This window comes from Cetorhinus maximus, chromosome 11, assembly GCF_964194155.1.
Source record: "Cetorhinus maximus chromosome 11, sCetMax3.hap1.1, whole genome shotgun sequence".
NCBI classification, from domain to species: domain Eukaryota; kingdom Metazoa; phylum Chordata; class Chondrichthyes; order Lamniformes; family Cetorhinidae; genus Cetorhinus; species Cetorhinus maximus.
In genome coordinates, this window is record NC_135889.1 from 38,786,683 (window position 1) to 38,792,682 (window position 6,000).

The window sequence follows — 6,000 nt, forward strand, 5'->3', positions numbered from 1 at the left end:
TTTACGGACGGGTAGTGAGTGGAGAAGTCAGAGCTGTTCTAAATTAAACTCCCTTCTATCTGTAACACTTTTCTTAGTACTGAAATAGCTCTTGTAAAAGTCAAAAATGATATCTTATGTGACTGTGTACGGTCAAGTATTCCTCCCTGTCCTTCATGACTTTTCAGCAGCCTTTGACACTGTTGACCACATCATCCTCTTCTACTGCCTCTCCTCTATTGTCCAGTTTAACCCAATTCCATTCTTATCTACCCAGTTGCAGCTGGAAAATTACCTGCAGTGGCTTCTCTTCCTGCTTCTGCACCATTACCACTGGTGTCCCCCAAGGATCTATCCTTGGTCCCCTCCCCATTTCTCAGCAGCATATAACCCCTTGGCAACATCATCAGAAAAGACAATGTCAGGTTTCACATGTATGCTGACAACAACCAGCTTTAATTCACCACCACGCCTCTCAAACCCTCCACTGGCTCCAATTTGTCACACTGTTTCTTTGATATCCAGTACTGGATGAGCAAAAATTTCTTCAAACCATATTAATATTGCGAAGACCGTTGCCCGCCTCAAACTCTGTTCCCCAGCTACTGATTTCATCCCTCACCCTGGCAACGGTCTGAGGCTGGACCAGGTCATTTGCAACCTTGGTGTCTTATTTGACCCCACGAACTTCTGATCACTCATGCACACTATTACCAAGAGTATCAACTTTCATCTCTGTACCGTTGCTCAACTCTGCTCCACTTCAGCTCATCTGCTGCTGAAACCCCCATCCATGTCTTTGTTACTTCTAGACTTGACCACATCAATGCTCTCCTGGCTAGCCTCTCATCTTTCACCCAACATTAATGTGAGTGCATGCAAGTTTTGGATGATCTTATGACCCCACGCTCGTTGATCTCAGGGCTCTTAGTCTGACAACATGCTAATTTTTAAATTTTCATCTTTTTCTTCAAACATTCCATCTTTCCCTCCCCCTATCTCTGGAGCCACCTACAATCCTTCTGCACACCTCCAAATTTGGCCTCTTGCCTATCACCAGTTTTAATTACTGCATCATTGATGGGCCTGCCTTCAGCTGTCTAGTCCCAAAGCTCTAGAATACCCTCCCTAAATCCCTCCAACCTTCTTTCCTCCTTCGAGACAGACCAAAAAGCCTACCTGTTTGACCAAACTTTTGGTGATCTGTCTTCACGGGCAGAATTTTACATACCGCAGGTGGGCGCAAACCCGACCCGATCGGGTGTAGAATAGTGTGCAATGACGTCGGATGAGTGTCCCGATGTCATCGCACACTCACATGATACTTCGGTCGGAGGGCGCACGCGAGAGTCTGCAGCGCACTCGCTGACAATTAAGAGGCCTATTAAGGCCATTAATCAATTAATTAAATGCTATTTTTCACTGCTCGTCCAGCCTTACGGTTGGCAGGTGGGCGAATCAGTCAGGTAGCTTTTGCATTTTTGAGGAAACCTCATCCACGGGCGGGATGAGGTTTCCAACATTAGTTAAAACAAATAAAAAAAGTTTTGACAGAATTTTTATTATGTCTATGTTAATGTGAGAGTCCTATGTGGGGACATTTTTTTCACATTTTCCATATCTTTATTTAAGGGTTTTATATTCTTCAGCTCCCTGAAGCAGCTCTCTGCCTTCAGGGAACTTTCATTACGTGCTCCCCCGCACATGCGCAGACTTCAGCACTCGCCCTCCTCCCGCCCCCAACCCAGCAGTGCTGAGCTTCTCAGCGCACCTTTCACATTGGCTGGCCATTAATTGGCTAGCCAGCATGAAATCACGGTCAGGGGCCGATCGTGGGTGGCGAACCCTTTCCCAGCCACATCCAGGCCCGCCCGCCATGCCAGCCAGATGACCCGAAAATCCTGCCCCAGATTTTAAGTGTCTTGATGCCAAATTTTGTTTGATAATGTTCCTGTGAAGCACCTTGAGATGTCTTACTTGTTAAAGGCACTATATAAATATAAGTTGTGATCTAGGGGAGATGAAAATCCAGAGAAAAGCCTGAGTCAGTTTTGGTGTTGGGAAAATTTTAGAAACAATAATCTGGGGGAAAGTCACTTGGACATGCTGACTCTCATTTTTGTCCAGACATGTATACTTTAAGGGCAAACTATGTTTAATTGACTTGGTTTGAGTTTTTTGATGATGATGGTAGAGAGAGGATGGATGAAGGCAAGGTTGTGTATAGACTTCCAAAAGGCATTTGATAAAATACCACACATTAGGCTTGTTATCAAAATTGAAGCCCATGGGATAAAAGAGGAAGTAGCAGCATAGATACAAAATTGACTAAGGCTCAGAAAACAGAGTTATGATGAATGGCTGGTTGTTGGGCTACAGGGAGGTACACAGTATAGTTAATCTGTGACATCATCCGAAGCATCAGCTTCGATGTGTACACTAAGGACAGCACTCTGTTGATCCCTCCACTGCCTCTACGCTGCTGGACTACTTGTCTGATATCCAGTGTTGGATGAACAGAACTTTACTCCATCTAAATATTGGGAAGATGGAACCCATTGTCTTCAGTCCTCATCACTAACTGCATTCCCTATCTACCAACTCTATCCTTCTCCCTGTCAAATTCCCCCAGGCTGAGCCAGACTGTCTGAACCTTATTGTATTTGATTCCAAGATGAGCTTCTGACCACAGATCTGCACCATCACTAAGACTGCCTATTGCCATCTCCATTACATCAGCCAACTCAGCCACTGCCTCCGTTTATCTGCTGCTGAAGTCCTCATCAATGCCTTTGTTACCTCGAGTCTTGATTGTTCCAATGCACTCCCAGCTCCCATCTTTTAACCCACAGACACTGAGGCCATTCAAACTCTGCTGCCTGTATCCAAACTCCCCAAATCCCAGGCACCTGTCAACCCTGTGTTCATTGACTTATATTGGCTCCCAGTTGAGCAATGCATTGATTTTGAAGTGCTCATCCTTGTTTTCAAATCCCTCCATAGCAATGCACCTCCCTATCTGTAACCAGGCCCACAATGAGATACTAGGTCAGATGACCAAAAGCTTTGTCAAAGACTAAGTTTTAAGGAGTGTCTTAAAGGAGGAAAGTGGGCTAGAGAGGCGGAGAAGTGTACATAGGAGTAGGCAGTTTGGCCTGTCGAACCTGCTCTGCCATTCAATTAGTTCATGGCTGATCATCTACCTCAATGCCACTTTCCCACACTATCCCCATATCCCTTGATGTCATTACCGTCCAGAAATCTATCGATTTCTGTCTTGAACAAGCTCTATGATTGAGCTTCCACAGCCCTCTGGGTTAAAGAATTCCAAAAATTCACACCTCTCTGAGTGAAGAAATTCCTTCTCATCTCAGTCTTAAATGGCCTACCCCTTATCCTGAGATTATGTCCCATGGTTTTAGACTCACCAGCCAGAGGAAACATCTTATCTATATCCACCCTGTCACGCCATGTAAGAATTTTATAAGTTTGAATGAGATCACCCCCTCTCCCAGTCTCCTCAATCTCTCCTCATACAACAATCCCGCTACCCTAAGGATTAATCTAGTGAACTGACGTTGCACTCCCTCTATGGCAAGTATATCCTTCCTTAGATAAAGAGACCAAAGCTGGTGCACATTACTCCAGGTGAGGTCTCACCAAGATTCTATACAATTGCAGCAAGACATCTTTACTCTAATCCCCTCGTGATGAAGGCCAACATACTATTTGCCTTCCTAATTGCTTGCTGCACTTGCATGCTAGCTTTTAGTGACTCACGAACAAGGACACCCAGGTCCCTTTGGATGACTGCACTTCTCTACCTCTCACCATTTAAGAAATATTCTAAATTCTGTTTTTTCTGCCAAAGTGAATAACTTCAAAAATAAAAACAAAATGCTAGAAAAACTCAGCAGGTCTGGCAGCATTTGTGGAGAGAGAAACAGAATTAACGTTTCGAGTTCATATGACTCTTCCTCAGAGCCTGAGACTGAATAACTTCAGACTTATTCACATTATATTCCATCTGCCATGTTCTAGCCCATTCACTTAGCCTGCTCAAATCCTCTTGAAGCCTCGTTGCATCCACCTCACCCGCCAGACTCTTGCACCCCCATTGGATCGTCCATCCACGTTGGCAGGAAATCATGCTGACATGTTTCACAGCAGCACAGAGGCGACATGCACTTGGCGGTCTGCACTTTGGGTGAACTGGAGGTGAGTGCACAGCAACAGTCTGCAGAGCTCAGCAGGGTTACCTGTTGCTTTGCAGGTGCCAGAGGGATCAGGGTTAAGTGCCGCCCTGCCTCGGAGGTGATTTTTGAGGGTGAGGGAGAGGGGGGGGCAAGTGCAGCCTGCTGTTGGGGCAACTGGGGGTGGGGGTGGTGATTAAGGGCAGCCCTGCCTTTGAATATAGTGCAGAAGCATTCGGGATGGGGGGTTAGGGTGGGTGAGGGAAGTGGCCACGCATTCGGGAAACCTGTGGAAAGTGACCATTCCTCTGCAACTGAGACAGTTCACGTGCAGCCACATTGATATGACTGGGGTCGGACTCCTGGCTTATCTGCCCACTCAAGCAACATAAAAGCATCAAAGAACATTGCTCATTAGAACAAGGAGCCATAGGCAGGGACATATTCTTGGGAGTTTATTGACAATAGTGAACAGTATGTACAAGTGATTAGCACCTGTGCCCAGGCTGTGCGACTAATTCTTCTTAACCATCCTAACTCTGCCGCTACGTCTTGGTGCTCCCAGGACATCCACAGGAGGTGGAGGCAGCCTGCTGACTGTGATGCCCTGTCTGTGATGACTTTGGCAGGTGTCCTCTGGGGGGCCGAGACTTGGAGGGCCCCAGCCTGCTGTGTGGTAGTGGCACCCTCCTTGGCCTGTGGAGCTAGAACTGCTGAGGTCACAGGACGAGGGGAATTGGATGGGCCGCACACTCTCGGAGTCACCTGGATGGATAGGCCTGGAGTGTGCACCTGCGGATCCTTCTTCCTATGGGTGCCTGGGAGCTCCAGGCTGACTCCTTGAGGAGCAGGGGTAGCTGGAGTGATATTGAGCTGTCCAGCACCCCTCTCGCATACACGCGGTTGGAGGCCAACAATGGCATCAGTGATGGAGTTGAGCCCGTGCAGCAGTGCAGGAGCAACTTCCTGGACCAAGGTCTCCATGGTGGCCGCCATTCTACCAGTGTTGACCCTGGTGCAATGACATGCTGGCGCTATAACCTCGGCCTGAAGGCGGATGGACTCCTCCATCATGCCTTGCAATCTGAGGAGTGCAGCGGAGATCCCTTCCTGATGTTCCTGAGCTTGCTTTTGCAGCTCCAGCAGCTGTGACATGACCAAGTCCAGAGGCTCATCATCTGACTTGGACTCAGTAGATTTCTGGCCTCCAGCAGTCCTTCAAGTGCTGGACACCTGGGAAATCCCTGCCGCTGCCTTCAATGGATCAAACAATGCAATGTGCTCACCAGATTGTGATCCCAGGACTACTCTAAAGCTAGGTACCACTGAGGTGTGTGTGTCTGCGCTGGTGGAGGGTGTGGGTGAGCGTTGTGACGGGACTTCAGGGAGGGTGCCTCCAGGTTCCTCTTCAGGAGTTTCTTCGGGGCTTGATTGGAGGCCCTGGGTCATGGACTCTGTCAACTGTTTGGCAAATGTGCCTGCGAAAGCAAGGAGAGATAATTAGTCCACGGCAGTGGCCTGTGAAAGAGGACACATCACTCACAGCATGGTTGTCTGATGGATGTTGCACTGCTGGATCCTCACTCGGTAGAGCAGCACCAACCTCACCGTCAGCACAGGAATGGCCCAGATCCTCGCCGGCCAGCTGGGTGGCTCTGTTTTCAAAGTCCATGAGGACTGTGATTTCGGGCATTCTGCCACCAGTCTGTACCTCTCTCTATCTTGTCGTGTGCCAGCATGTCCTGCATGGATAGAGATGGAAAAAGAGTAAGCAGGGCGTCTGCTGGGCCAGATGATAAGTATGCCTGGCCTGTGTGGGTGGTGAGTG